The sequence below is a fragment of the Pristiophorus japonicus genome, chromosome 20, assembly GCF_044704955.1.
Source record: "Pristiophorus japonicus isolate sPriJap1 chromosome 20, sPriJap1.hap1, whole genome shotgun sequence".
NCBI lineage: Eukaryota > Metazoa > Chordata > Chondrichthyes > Pristiophoridae > Pristiophorus > Pristiophorus japonicus.
In genome coordinates, this window is record NC_091996.1 from 81,312,067 (window position 1) to 81,328,263 (window position 16,197).

The following is a 16,197-nucleotide window of genomic DNA, read 5'->3' on the forward strand; positions in this document are numbered from 1 at the left end:
AAATTTCAGTGGGAGAAAACAGATCCACCGGGGACCTTTCGCGTGTGAGGCCAACGTGATATCCGCTACACTGCAGCCCATCAAAGGGCGAGAAACCACTGAATATAAAGGATGAGCTCACAAATATCAGGGGCAGTGCAGTCTGGTCAACGTCAAACCCTCCTTTCTTATTCAGCAGAGGCATGAACGGGAGTCAGAAGCCACAAAGTTTAATTAAAGACACAAATACAAGTTACACTTCCAAATCTTTTCACTTTAAAATTCTTTCACTTTATTTGAAATCCTACTGCGTTGAATCTGAAAATGAGACCATGGGATTTTATCTTCACGACTGATTCTATTTTCTCTGCACGGAAGGAATAACTGGTGCTGTTAAATTTGACAAAAGTTGCCCCAGATTCCTGGTGCCATCAGCAATACAGTGTGTAAAATGGGTCAACATGCATAAGAACATAATAAGTGAAGAAATAGGAGCAGGAGTCGGCCATACGCCCCTCGAGCCTGCTCCGCCATTTAATACGATCATGGTCGATGCGATCATGGACTCAGGTCCACTTCCCTGCCCGCTCCGCAAAGCACAGGACAAATGATTGAAGTATCGACTGTCCCTCAGTTAGCATTTCTTTCATTGTGCAAAAGAAGGTGAGGGGTTAATTAATGATGCTTTTCCATGAAAGCAACACAAAAGTTTAAGAAAAAAACATACGGTGACTGGCAGGTGAGCGTTGCTTCTGATACCTGGTGGGAATGGGCGGGGATTTTAAAGCCCCTTGTATTGTGAAACCTTCATATAGAGGAACATCTCACGCTCCCTGTGTAGACCTCGTGGCGCAACGGTAGCGTGTCTGACTCCAGATCAGAAGGTCGCGTGTTCAAATCACGTCGGGGTCACTGTTCGTTTGGATATTGTTCTTCCAGAATTAATATTTTCTTTGCTGTTTGGCAATAACCAGACCCTTGTTCCAAGGTCTGTCTCACTGTTTCCCCGGTGTCAGGCAGAGATACGCCTGCTGCCCTCATTTAATTCATGTGACAGAATACAAAAGTTCAAAATCAACTTGCAGGTGGCCACAGCGAGAACTGAATAGTCAGAATGGCCGAGCGGTCTAAGGTGCTGTGGTTAGATCGTAGTTTCTTGTCCCACTTCTGACATTTCTTATTTTTAATCATTAAGCGAAACTCATTGTTTGACACCACGACCAACTCATTAAAAGTAGGATTCAGCAGTTCACCTGCTCGTTCAACATTTCTGTCTGACCTGGTGCTGAAAGTGGAGATGTTTCCGCAGTGTCGCAGTTAACACGTTCACCTCACACGCGAAAGCTCACCGGGTGGGAATATTGAATATTTTCTGTAGCTTTCTCCTCATGCATGCTCAGGGGCGAGTTTGTTCTCCTGTGAAAGGTCATGAGATCATAAGAATGTAAGGATTAGGAGCCGGAGTAGGCCATTCGGCCCCTCGAGCCTGGTCCACCATTCAAGAAGATCCTGGCAGTTCCTCGACAGCAAGTTTAAACATCTGGGGCGGAGCCAACAGGCGCCTGTCTGCAATCAGTGAGAGAACGGTTTGTTTGGCAGAATCCTGGCGAGCTCAGTCGGTGGAACATAAGACTTTTAATCTCAGGGTCGTGGTTTCGAGACCCACATTGGACATTTAAATTTTTCACAGAATTATAGATTGAGAGAAGTTTGCAGCACAGAAGGAGGCCATTTCGTTCCATCACTTCCACCCCGGCCAACAAGAGGCGATCCAGCTTCATCCCACTTTCCAGCTCTGGGTCCATAACCCTGCAGGTTACGGCACTTCAGGTGCACATCCAAATACTTTTTACATGTGGTATCTACCTCCGCCATTCTTTCAGGCAGCGAGTTCCTGACCCCCACAAACCTCTGCATGAAGAATTTTACCTTCAAATCCTCTTTAAACCTTCTACCAATTACTTTAAATATATGCCCCCTGATTGTTGACCCCTCTGCTATCCACTATATCTACGCCCCTCATAATTTTATACATCTCAATGTTGTCTCCCCTCAGCCTCCTCTGTTCCAATGAAAACAAACCCAGCCGATCCAATCTGTCCTCGTAGCTAAGATTCTCCACGCCTGGCAACATCCTTGTAAATCTTCTCTGTACCCTCTCGTACAATCACATAATTCCTGTAATACAGTGACCAGAACTGCACGCAGTACTCCAGCTGTGGCCGAACCAGTGTTTTATACATGTCAAGCATAACCAACCTGCTCTTCTATCCCATGCCTCAGCCAATAAAGGTAAGCATTCCGTGCACCTTCTTACCCACCTTATCCAACTGGCCTGCTACCTTCAGGGATCTGTGGACATGCACTCCAAGGTCCCTTTGTTCTTCCACACTTCTCAATGTCGGACCATTTAATGTGTGTTTCTTTCCTTGTTAGCTCTCCCCAAATGCACAGCCTCACACTTCTCTGGATTAAATTAGTATCACCTGAAAACGTTTTAATCATACCTCCTATATTTAAGTTTAGATCATTGATGTTGCCACTAAAAGCCAGGGACCGAGCACTGAGCCCTGTGGAACCCCACTGGAACCATCCTTCCAGTCTCAAACACTCCCATCAAGCATTACCCTTTGCTTCCTGCCTCTGAGCCAATTTTGGATCCAACTTGCCACTTTGCCCTGGATCCCATGGGCTTTTACTTTTGTGACCAGTCTTCTATGTGGGAACTTGGCAAAAGCTTTGCTAAAATTCTAATACACGACATCATACGCACTGCCCTCAACAATCCACTTGGTTACCTCCTCAAAAAATTCAATCAAGTGAGTCAGACAAGACCTTCCCTGAACAAATCCATGCTGACTATCCGTGATTAACCCGTCTTTCTAAATGCAGAAATTAAATCATTGATAAATTTTATCCTGCTTTCACGGGAAAACACCATTAATTAACCGATGCTCTTTGTTGCGCATGTATAAAATAAGTATACACCCTGTACACTCAATGTACAGTTACATAAGACCACTGGATGTATCTTCACACTGTACACACTGTGCTTGTACCACCAGAGGGTGCAACTGGTGGAGACCTCGGGGTCACCTGTACACGACAGGTAACCAGGTATAAAAGGGAGCTCACAGTACTGTACCCTCACTCAGGAGCTGCAATAAGTGGACTAAGGTCACCACAGTTCAAGTACAATACCTTACCTCGTGGAGTCATTACTAGAGTGCTTACAGACACAATAACTGGTGACGAGAATACGATTTTCCATGTGACATTGGCTAACCTTGGCATGTTTGAACAATTTGCCGATGGGGAAGATTGGGAGGCCTTTGTGGAAAGGCTCGAACACTTCTTTATTGCGAATGACATGGGGGGAGATGACCCAACCTCGCTGGCTGATAAGTGCAGAGCTATCCTGCTCAGTAGTTGTGGGCCCACTGTCTGTGGCCTTGTCAGGGACCTGCTAGTCCCAGAGAAGACAATAACATATCTGGAGCTCATAACACTGATACAGGAACAGCTCAAACCTATAGAGAGCATCCTCACAGCCAGACACCGGTTCTCTCCCCACCGGTGGATCCGAAGGCCAAGAAATCGCAAAATATGCTGCAGACCTGAGACGATTGACTGCACCATGTGATTTTAGCGATCACCTCACCGAAGCACGAAGGGACATCTTTGTTATTGGAATCGGTCACGAGGGCCTTCTCCACAGGCTGCTCTCTGTGGACACCACGGTCACCCTGCAGAAGGCAATTAACGTGAGCCAGGCGTTCATGATCTCGGCCTGTGATTCCAAGTGGATGTCTCACCCCCAGGACTCTAACCCAGCAAGTACTGTGAACCGACTGGTGCCTTTTAGAGGCAGGGCTGCTGCTAGCAGTCTCTCTCAGGGAAGAGAGAACAGAACCCTGAGTCCCGCAATCCTGAGTCCGCCACATGGGGCCAATCTGCCAACCCCATGCTGGCGCTGTGGATGAAATCACAGGGCCCACCAGTGCCGCTATAAAGACTATACTTGCAAAGGCTGTAACATGAAGGGCCACCTCCAGCGAATATGCAAGAGAAATCGTACTCACCGAGTCGATGAAGAGTTGGCTGATCATCCGGAGTCCAGCGACGATGAGGTGTACGGAGTGTTTACCTGCACCACCGAGAGTTCCCCGGTGAAAATGGAAGTTGAAATAAACCATGTTCCAGTCACGATGGAGGTGGACACAGGGGCGAGCCAGTCACTGATGAATCAGGTGGCCTTTGAGAAACTCTGGGACAATCCAATCGAACGACCTAAAATGATCCCGATCGAAGTGAAACTGCTCACCTACACAAACGATACATCCCAGTCGTTGGCAGCGTGGATGTCCAGGTGTCCCATGGCGGCGAGATACACAGGTTACATTTGTGGATCGTTGCTGGGGATGGTCCAAAACTATTAGGAAGAAGGTGGATGAAAAAGATCACTTGGAGCTGGGAAAAGCTCCAACCTCCAGCGATCGACGTCCTCCGCGGCCCCGAAGTTGGATCCAGCACAACACCTGAAAAACCAACCGCCCAACTCGACTGTGAGGCGACGACACAGACCGCTCAACCCAACGGCGAGATGATCCAGCCCAAACAACCAGACCTCACCTTCCAGGCTGCAGTGGCAGGACTCCAGAGGAAGAAAATTCACGCAGAAGATAACTTCCCGGCTTCCGTGGCAGAACCTGGGGAGAAAAGGATCACCGCAGCCTACCTCATGGAGAGAAAGAAGATGGCGTCCGAACCACGAGGTGAAGGGCCTGAAGTCAAGATGGCGGCAGCCAGACCACAAGGGAGCAACACGTGATGCCGAGCGGCGAACCGGATTGGGGTAAAGATTGAAAGACCCTCTTAAAGGAGACCGGCAACCCATCACAATTAAAGGGACAGTTCCACTCTTTATACAGCGATGATGGTGATACAAATGTAAAAGATGTAACTGACAATTTCAAGTTTGTAAATGTAACTAATCATGATAAGTCAGGCAATTGCGGTCAGAACCAATGTATTGTGAGAGTAAACGAAGTGATGACGTGCGATGCTGGGATTTACAAGCATGCCGACAAAACCAAGGGCAACCTGCCGTCAGCACCCAGGTCCAGCGACCATGTAGCCTGCCCCTCCGGGACCAATGTGATACCCCAGGGAGTGTGGCCACACACAGAGGGAGCATACCAGCTGCAGGGCTAGTGATCAGCGGACGACAAAGGCACCACTACCGGTACCCTGCCCCCGATCGGCTCTACCTCTCTGGCCACCAGGGCCAGTACTGGGAGCGAGCGGATATCACCCTCCTGACCTCCCAACGGGACCTGGGATGACCAGGCTCCCACTATCGCTGAAGAGCAGCAGGGAGACACCGCAGCCTTCAAAGGAGGACAGGGAGGCCACACACTCCTGTGGCTCTGCCCACCACGAGGCAACGGCAAAGCCTCTGAGGCTCAGCCAGGTGAGCGATCTGAGACCACCCAGCTGGCAGGGGACACAGCGCCGCCATCAGACAACCTGGACACAGTCTGGTTACTCTGGAACTAGTGTCCTCACCCACCTGCACCTACACAACCCAGGGGCAAGACTGTGACACCACGTATGTACCTTACCTGTAAAATGTACTTGTTCCACTACTGCAGAACCCAAACAGTGATGTAACTAATCCGATGTTTTTTTGTTCTTTCTGTCTGTACAGGTCTGCACATGCAGGTGTTGAGCCACACACAGGGTCTATGTATGGGGGGGGGTGACGGGGGGGGGAATAGATGTATGTAGCCATGGACACACATGGATCACACCCAGAACCCACTCAACCCCCACTGCAACCTCCAACCATCCACTGCTGACCATTTCCCAATGTCGTGGCAATAAGGACTTGGGGGTCCACAGGGAGTGAGCCAAGCCAAAGCATTGACAAGGTGCAAGGGCTTTGGGCACTCAAGTCTCGGGCCAGAGCACACAATGCAAAGGCCAGTGGCACAAGACTTAGGGGAGAGTGATGTTGTGTCTGTTTAATATAAGTATACTCCCTGTACACTCAATGTACAGTTACATAATACTACTGGATGTACCTTCACACTGTATACACTATGCCTGTACCACCAGAGGGTGCAACTGGTGGATACCTCGGGATCACCGGTACACGACAGGTAACCAGGTATAAAACGGAGCTCACCATACTGTACCCTCACTCAGGAGCTGCAATAAATGGACTAAGGTCACCACAGTTCAAGTACAATACCTTGCCTCATGGAGTCATTACTTGAGTGCTTACAGACACAATAGAAAGAGATTAAACATTAAATGGTAGGACATTGAGAATTGTAGAGGAACAAAGCGATCTGGGAATGCATGTCCACAGATCCCTTAAGGTAGCAGGCAAGGTGGATTAGCTGGTTAAGAAGACATACAGAATGCTGGCCTTTATTAGCCGAGGCCTAGAATAAGAGAGCAGGTGGATTATGCTTGAATATAAAACACTGGTTAGGCCACAGCTGGAGTACTGCGTGCAGTTCTCGTCACCACTTTACAGGAAGAAGACTGTGATTGCACTGGAGACTTACAGAGGAGATTTCGAGGATGTTATCGGGAGTGGAGAATCTTAGCTATGAGGACAGATTGGATAGGCTGGGGTTGTTTTTCTTGGAACAAAGTGGGCTGAGGGGAGGCATCATTGAAGTGTATACAATTATGAGGGGCCTTGATATAGTGGACAGAATGGGCCCATTTCCCTTAGCAGAGGGGTCAACAACCATGGGGCATAAATTTTAAGTCATTGGTAGAAAGTGTAGGGGGGATTTGAGGGGAAATTTTTTCATGCAGAGGGTTGTGGGGCTCTGGAACTCACTGCCTTGAAAGGGTGGGAGAGGCAGAAACTCTCACCACATTTAAAAAGTGCTTGGATGTGCACCTGAAGTGCCGTAACCTGCAGGGTTATGGACCGAGAGCTGGAAAGTGGGATTATGCTGGAGAGCCTGTTATTGGCCGGCACGGTCACGATGGGCCGAAATGGTCTCCTTCCATGCTGTAAACTTCTGATTATATAATTCTATGAAAAATAATCACCCAACGTGGGCTCGCACCTCTGACCCTGAGATTTAGAATCTCATGATCTACTGACTGATTTAGCTGGGCTTCTGCAAAATGCACCTTTTTGTCGTTGATTACAGCTCCGCCCCAGATGTTTAAACTTGCTGTCGAGGAACTGCCAGGATCTTCTTGAATGGTGGACCAGGCTTGAGGGGCCGAATGGCCTACTCTGGCCCCTAATCCTTACATGTTTATGATCTTATGACATTTCACAGGAGAACAAACTCGCCCCTGAGCATGCATGAGGAGAAAGCTCCAGAAAATATTCCCGCCTGTTGAGCTTTCACGTGTGAGGCGAATGTGTTAACCGTTACACTGCGGAAACATCTCCACTTTCAGCACCAGGTCAGACGGAAGTGTTAAGCGAGCAGGTGGACTGCAAAATCCCACTTTTTAGGCGTTGGTCGTGGTGTCAAACAATGAGTTTCGCTTAATGATTAAAAACAGGAAGTGTCAGAAGTGTGATGTGAACCCACACCTCCAGAGGAGACTGCGACCTAAACACAGAACCTTGGACCGCTCGGCCATCCTGACTATTTAGGGCTATATGTGGCCAACTGCAGGTTGATTTTGAACTTTTGTGTCCTGTCACATGAAATAAATGAGGGCAGCAGGCATATCTCTGCCTGACATCGGGGAAACAGTGAGATAGACCTTGGAGCAAGGGTCTGGTTATTGCCAAACAGCAAAGAAAATATTAATTCCCGAATTACCCTGAAGAACAGTGACCTCGACGTGATCTGGGGTCAGACGCACTACCGTTGCGCTTCGAGGTCGATACAGCACATCGGAAATGTTTGACGATATGAAGGTTTCACAATACAAGGGGCTTTAAAATCCCCGCCCATTCCCACCTGGTGTCAGAAGCAGTGCTCACCTGCCAGTCACCGTATGTTTTTTTGTTAAACTTTTGTGTTGCTTTCACGGGATTGCATCATTAATTAACCCCTCACCTTCTTTTGCACAATGAAAGAAATGCGAACTGAGGCAGAGTCGATACTTCAACCATTTTTTTCTGTGCTTTGCATAGAAACATAGCAACATAGAAACATAAAAACATCGAAAACAGGTGCAGGAGTAGGCCATTCGGCCCTTCGAGCCTGCACCACCATTCAATATGATCATGACTGATCATTCACCTCAGTACCCCTTTCCTGCTTTCTCTCCATACCCTTGATACCTTTAGCCGTAATGGCCACATTTAACTCCCTTTTGAATATATCTAATGAACTGGCCTCAACAACTTTCTGTGGTAGAGAATTCCACAGGTTCAGAATTCTCTGAGTGAAGAAGTTTCTCCTCATCTCGGTCCTAAATGGCTTACCCCTTGTCCTTAGACTCTGACCCCTGGTTCTGGACTTCCCCAACATCGGGAACATACTTCCTGCCTCTCACCTGTCCAATCCCATCAGACCTGTATATGTTTCTCTGCGATCCCTTCTCATTCTTCTAAATTCCAGTGAACAAAAGTCTCGTTGATCCAGTCTTTCTTTACATGTCAGTCCTGCCATCCAGGGAATCAGTCTGGTGAACCTTCGCTGCACTCCCTCAATAGCAAGAATGTCCTTCCTCAGATTAGGAGACCAAAACTGTACACAATATTCCAGGTGAGGCCTCACCAAGGCCTGCGTCCGCGCACATGCAGATGTTGAATTCCAGGACATAGTCGACGTATTTACTGAGGCCTATGAAAGCATGGGCCTTACGCTAAACATCCGTAAGACAAAGGTCCTCCACCAGCCTGTCCTCACCGCACAGCACTACCCCCCAGTCATCAAGATCCACGGCGCGGCCCTGGACACCATGGACCACTTCCCATAGCTCGGGAGCCTCCTATCAACAAGAGCAGGCATCGATGACGAGATTCAACACGGCCTCCATGTGCCAGTGCAGCCTTCGGCCGCCTGAGGAAAAGAGTGTTTGAAGACCAGGCCCTCAAAACTGCCACCAGGCTCATGGTCTACAGGGCTGTAGTAATACTTGCCCTCCTGTAAGGCTCAGAGACATGGACCATGTACAGTCGACACCTCAAGTTGCTGAAGAAATATCACCAACGATGTCTCCGCAAGATCCTACAAATCCTCTCGGAGGACAGACGCACCAACATCAACAGCCTTATTCAGGCTAACATCCCCAGCTTTGAAGCACTGACCACACTCGATCAGCTCCGCTGGGCAGGCACACATTGTCCTCATGCCAGACACGAGACTCCCAAAGCAAGTGCTCTACTCGGAACTCCTTCATGGCAAACGATCCAAAGGTGGGCAGCAGAAACTCTACAAGGACACACTCAAAGCCTCCCTGATAAAGTGCAACATCCCCACTGACACCCAGGAGTCCCTGACCCAAGACCACCCTAAGTGGAGAAAGTGCATCCGAGAGGGCGCTGAGCACCTCGAGTCTCATCGCCGAGTGCATGCAGAAATCAAGTGTAGACAGCAGAACCTGTCCCACCCATCCCTTCCCTCAACGACTATCTGTCCCACCTGTGATAGGGTCTGTGGCTCTAGTATTGGACTGTTCAGCCACCAAAGAACTCACTTTAGGAGTGGAAGCAAGTCTTCCTCGATTCCGAGGGACTGCCAATGTAGATTCCAAAATTCATGGAAACCCCCCAGTGTTTGGACTCACTGAAAAGGAAATTCGATTTAGGACTATTAAACATAAAGTTTGGGATTCTAAAAAGCATATGGAGGAAATCTACAATTCTTAACCAAGTTTGGGATTTTAAAAGGCATGTTTGGGCCTGTGGGGAAAAGCTGCAGTGACAGAGGGGTGGGATTTAGAGTTTGGATATTGTAGCTAATCAGTTTGTCTAGGGTAGCTCTTTAATCATAGTCAGACCCCCAGAAAACATTAGCATTTAAACAATCGACCACGGAAGAAACATTATCCACCCCACCCACAGGACCCAAATATCACATCCATATTCCAACACATTTTCAACATGTATAGAAATATCTGGCTCAGCCCAGACTTCCCGAAGCCAAAGCAGTGCTATTACAATGGACAAGAGTTCATCAGTTCATAAATAAGGAGTATCATCATCCCAAAGTCTATCAACACCAGATTAAAACATTTAATCAAGTCTCAGTTAGCTAGTCCGCCAAAACTTATACAAAGAAGACCACTTAAATCAATGGGCAGCAAAACTTAAACAAAAGAAACGTTAGATTTGGCACGAAGATTAAGCAGCCTCTCAGAGTATAACTGGGGGCCTATCGTACCAAGAGCAACCTATTTTTCTGACCATTACTTTGGAACAACAAGATCAAGATCGAGAGCACACGGCGAGATAACACAGGAAGAGACATCACGACATCGGAGAAAAGAATTTCAAAAAACCAATCAGTGGAACATCAATACCAACTGACTTGGTAACAGGCATCAACCGGACCACCGCGACCGACGGACCCAACCAGGAAAATCAACCACTAGGAAACCGGGGTCCACGCAAGTGTTCCACTCTACAATTTGTGCCTCGACTGTCCAGCAGGTAAAAATTACCGAAACAACTTAAAACCCTATTGATGACAAAGGATACCGGCTTCGGGACAATCAGAATACTTCGTCACAGACAAGGCACCGGAAGGCTGGAAGGTAGATCACACTGGTTGTGGGAGAGCTGGTTGGCGGTGACATGGAAGTGTCTGCAGTGTGCGGGACCAGACTGCTTCCACACATCCACAATGAATGTCCCACCCTTTATTTGGGAAAAGTACAACTGAGAGTGAACAAGTTCCATCCCGGTCAGAGCAATCTGAAGCTTTAACTGACTGACACCCTGGTTTGGGATTGTAATGTCTGTCAGCATGTAATGCTTGTAGCGCCACACTGTGGATGTGGACGTATTGTGTACTGCAACTGTATAGTTAATCATTAAACAGAACAGGCTCTTTCCGGAGAGTTCCGAGAGAGCAGCCTGCATGTTCGGAAGCTGTGTGTGCTGTGCTCTGTGAAGATATCACAGGGATGTCTTGCAATATGTGCATCTATCAGTCTCTGTGGTGCAATGGATCAGTGCGTTCAGCTATTAACTGCAAGGTTGGTGGATCGTAGCCCATTCAGGGACAAAGCCTTTAATTGTTTTTCCCTGAGGATTCGGTGCCGTGCAGTTCCAGGTTGTCATTGTGCGTTTTGGCTGCATGAATATATTCCGCAACCATTGCCAGCTGTGCTGTTATCAAGTTATACCAACTGTTACTTGCATTTTCGCGTGGTTGTTCGTTGTCTCGTCGCCAATTGATACGCTCATAATAAAGAATGAAACTGAGTACTGTGAACAATGAGTAAGTGTGACATTAGCTCCTTTAATAAGACTCCAGAGTGCTTATATACCATGCTCCCAATGGATGCTGGAATCCCTTGGGACTCCAACAGGTCGGCCCTCTGGTGGTGGTGTGATACAGGTGGCCAAGGGTTAAATACATAACACAAGGTGTGTACGGAAATCAACCATCAAAAGTCCTGTCATTAACCACAGGGGTTTCCGGCAATTTTCTGATCGCAAAGCGCTTTCAGTCCTTGTCCTTAACATTGCAGATGTGGAAATTGGGGAGTTTAATGACTTTGAAAGGAGAATATTGTTGTTTGGTGCAGTTCAGGTCAGAGAATTGTTTGTGAATGGAACTTTTTGCAGAGAGAGGGATTGAGCATTTCAGCTTGTTGCTGAACACTTCTCTCTGGGCACTGAGCTAAGCAGCAGTTTCCGTAGTGTAGCGGTTATCATGTTTGCCTCACACGCGAAAGGTCTCTGTTGCGAGCCTGTGCGGAAACATTATTTGTGAAGCAAAAACTTGTCTGCAATAAAATTGAACAAAAGCAGTCCAGGGTACATTGTCGCATGAGCAATGAACATTTTAAAACTAATCTACTCAAATACAGAGTGTGTAAAATCAGATCGGGGATAAAACTTCATCAAGGGTTAAAGTTTCACTAATTATTAAAGTTCAGTTATTGAAATTTCGATTGTCCCTGTTTGCATTTCTTTCATTCTGTGAAACAACACTATCGGTTTCTTCCATCAGATCTAAGTTGCATTTGAAACCCACAAACAGCTCATTAATTATTCGCTCTTCCCCAGTTCCAGAGCTCAGAGGGTTATTGTCCATCCCTGGGATGCAAGCTACCTCAGACCCGGGCCAAACCTCCCCGTGCAACGAGCACAGGCTCAGGAAAACCCCGGGGGAGAGGATATCCCGATCACTGGGCCTTCCAGCAACACTGAACAAGCGCCTGGTCTGAAACTTTCCTGAGTAATAACTTGTAATTGAAGCATCAACAGTCAGGATGGCCGAGCGGTCTAAGGCGCTGCGTTCAGGTCGCAGTCTCCTCTGGAGGCGAGGGTTCAAATCCCACTCCTGACATTCAGTGTTTTTAATTGCAAACTCATTTGTTTTGACACCACTCTGAAGTGCTTTGGGACATAACATAATAAAATTACTCCACTTCAATTACAAACGGTGATATCAAAGTTACTTCCCAAACCGGGAAACGATCCCGGGTGGCTGTAGCGAAAGGAATGGTTTTGTGAAGCACTGAAAGGTGCCCTGTAAATATCCCGCACTGCTAATTTAAACTCACGGTTATAATTTGTTTCAGTGCAAAAGAAGGCAGGCTCGAAGGGCCAAATGGCCGACTCCTGCTCCTGGTTCTTGTGTTCTTATGCAGAGCACAGAACAGATGATTAAATTATCAGCTCTCCCTCAGTTCGCATTTCTTTCATTGTGCAAAAGAAGAAAATGGGTTCATTAATGATGTTTTCCCGTGAAAGCAACATAAATTTTAAGGAACTGTAATCGACTAACATGGGGCTCAAACCCACGATCCTGAGATTAAGAGTCTCATGCTCTACCGACTGAGCTAGCCAGGCTTCTCAACATCTACCCTGTCAATCCCCTTCAGAATATTGTCCGTTTCAACGAGATCAACTCTGATTCTTCGAAACCCCAGAGAGAATTGGCATATTCTACACAATCTCTCATCATAGGACAGCCCTCTCATCCCAGGAATCAATCTGTTGAACCTCTGTTGCACCACCTCCCAGGCAAGTGTGTCCTTCCTCAGATAAGTACTATGGGCGAATATCCTGTTTTTCTGCTGATTCTACTTCCTCCTCCTTTGATAGTCCTTCTCTGTACATTCTGTATTCTGCTTGGTTCTCTGCTGAAATATGAGCCTGAAGTTTATCACAAGCTTTCATTTTTGTGTTTTAGTTGACCTTCATTCATCCACCGAGCTGTAGCTAGCTATCATGCTATTTCTGCACCCTGCATGAGAACGTGTCTAGTCGTTACCCGATCTATCTCCTTTTTGAAAGTCTCCCAATGTGCATTTACTGTTTTACCGAGAAATCTTTGGTTTCAATCTACCTGGGCCGGATCCCTTTCAACTCAAAAAATTAGTCCTCCTACAGTTGGGTATTTTCACACATGATTATACCTTCTCCTTTTCCATAACTACTCTAAACCTAATGATATTGTGATCACTGTTTCCTCAATGCTCCTCCACAGAAACATGTTCTACTTAATCCATTTCCGAGATCCAGAACTGCTTTCTTCCCCATCGTGCTGGAAACATACTGATGGAGAAAGTTCTAACACAGATTTCAGGAAATCCTCCCCTGCATTTTCCCTTTGCATGGTTATTTTCCCAGTTTACGTTGAAGTCCCACATTATCACGACAGATCTTGAATCTTTCTGCATTTTATCTAAATTTACACCTCTTTATCCTTCCCATTATTTGGTGGCCAATAACATAATCGCTCATCTAACTTTCTACAGGCACATTCATTTAAAAAAGAATGTCGGATGGGAATAGGGCCACAAATCGATGGACAAGATTAAATCACATGGAGCGAAGGAAAAATTACATAAAATATGAAATAATTACTTTGCCTCTGTATATAAAAGGGGTCAGAGGGTCTAGTAAGGAGGGGGAACTGAGGGAAATCTTTATTAGTCGGGAAATTGTGTTGGGGAAATTGATGGGATTGAAGGCCGATAAATCCCCAGGGCCTGATGGACTGCATCCCAGAGTACTTAAGGAGGTGGCCTTGGAAATAGCGGATGCATTGACAGTCTTTTCCAACATTCCATTGACTCTGGATCAGTTCCTATGGAGTGGAGGGTAGCCAATGTAACCCCAGTTTTAAAAAAAGGAGGGAGAGAGAAAACAGGGAATTATAGACCGGTCAGCCTGATCTCAGTAGTGGGTAAAATGATGGAATCAATCATTAAGGATGTCATAGCAGTGCATCTGGAAAATGATGACATGATAGGTCCAAGTCAGCATGGATTTGTGAAAGGGAAATCATGCTTGACAAATCTTCTGGAATTTTTTGAGGATGTTTCCAGTAAAGTGGACAAAGGAGAACCAGTTGATGTGGTATATTTGGACTTTCAGAAGGCTTTCGACAAGGTCCCACACAAGAGATTAATGTGCAAAGTTAAAGCACATGGGATTGGGGGTAGTGTGCTGACGTGGATTGAGAACTGATTGTCAGACAGGAAGCAAAGAGTAGGAGTAAACGGGTACTTTTCAGAATGGCAGGCAGTGACTAGTGGGGTGCCGCAAGGTTCTGTGCTGGGGCCCCAGCTGTTTACATTGTACATTATTGATTTAGACGAGGGGATTAAATGCAGTATCTCCAAATTTGCGGATGACACTAAGTTGGGTGGCAGTGTGAGCTGCGAGGAGGATGCTATTAGGCTGCAGAGTGACTTGGATAGGTTAGGTGAGTGGGCAAATGCATGGCAGATGAAGTATAATGTGGATAAATGTGAGGTTATCCACTTTGGTGGTAAAAACAGAGAGACAGATTATTATCTGAATGGTGACAGATTAGGAAAAGGGAAGGTGCAACGAGACCTGGGTGTCATGGTACATCAGTCATTGAAGGTTAGCATGCAGGTACAGCAGGAGGTTAAGAAAGCAAATGGCATGTTGGCCTTCATAGCAAGGGGATTTGAATACAGGGGCAGGGAGGTGTTGCTACAGTTGTACAGGGCCTTGTTGAGGCCACACCTGGAGTATTGTGTACAGTTTTGTTCTCCTAACTTGAGGAAGGACATTCTTGCTCTTGAGGGAGTGCAGCGAAGATTCACCAGACTGATTCCCGGGATGGCGGGACTGACCTATCAAGAAAGACTAGATCAACTGGGCTTGTATTCACTGGAGTTCAGAAGAATGAGAGGGGACCTCATGGAAACGTTTAAAATTCTGACGGAGTTAGACAGGTTAGATACAGGAAGAATGTTCCCAATGTTGGGGAAGTCCAGAACCAGGGGTCACAGTCTGAGGATAAGGGGTAAGCCATTTAGGACCGAGATGAGGAGAAACTTCTTCACCCAGAGAGTGGTGAGCCTGTGGAATTCTCTACCACAGAAAGTAGTTGAGGCGAATTCACTAAATATATTCAAAAAGGAGTTAGATGAAGTCCTTACTACTCGGGGGATCAAGGGTTATGACGAGAAAGCAGGAAGGGGGTACTGAAGTTTCATGTTCAGCCATGAACTCATTGAATGGCGGTGCAGGCTAGAAGGGCTGAATGGCCTGCTCCTGCACCTATTTTCTATGTTTCTATGTTTTTATGTCTATGTTTCTATGTTTCTATGTTTCTATGTATTTACCAGGGAAGGGTCAGTTCATCCACTTTGCACCGAAGAATGATCGGCCGGGGCATGATCTAAAAACATTGGGCCCAAGTTTCCACATGATTCGCGCCTGATTTTTAGGAGCAACTGGTGGAGAACGGACTATTTTAGAAATCGCAATTCTCCACATTTTTTTTTCTGCAGTTCTAGTCAGGTAGAACAGTTCTAGTTTAGAACAGAATTTTTTCTTCAAAAGGGGGCGTGTCCGGCCACTGACGCCTGATTTGAAAGTTTCCACAGTGAAAATGTACTCCAAACTAAAGTAGAATGGAGCCAGTGAAGATTTTTGTAGAACTGAAAAAACCTGTTCTACACATTAAAAAATCAGGCGCAGGTTACAAATTAGGCGTCCAGAACGAGGGGGGCGGAAGGGAACTCATTAAATTTGACAATAAATCATTATTTATACTTATACAAATATTATACAAATAAATCCAACCTGAATAAACATTTATAAAC

At 46.5% G+C, this 16,197-nt stretch overlaps 1 protein-coding gene and 3 non-coding genes across 4 annotated transcripts in view; 2 read left to right on the forward strand and 2 right to left on the reverse strand.

The window, feature by feature from the left end:
* Positions 1–16,197, reverse strand: part of LOC139232978 (probable G-protein coupled receptor 139) — a 47,556-nt gene that overhangs the window by 31,290 nt on the left and 69 nt on the right. The window lies entirely within an intron of this gene.
* Positions 820–891, forward strand: trnaw-cca (transfer RNA tryptophan (anticodon CCA)). Its single transcript has one exon. It is a non-coding gene; the product is annotated as a tRNA-Trp (tRNA).
* trnal-cag (transfer RNA leucine (anticodon CAG)) lies at positions 12,367–12,449 on the forward strand. Its single transcript has one exon. It is a non-coding gene; the product is annotated as a tRNA-Leu (tRNA).
* Positions 12,883–12,955, reverse strand: trnak-cuu (transfer RNA lysine (anticodon CUU)). The gene has a single exon. It is a non-coding gene; the product is annotated as a tRNA-Lys (tRNA).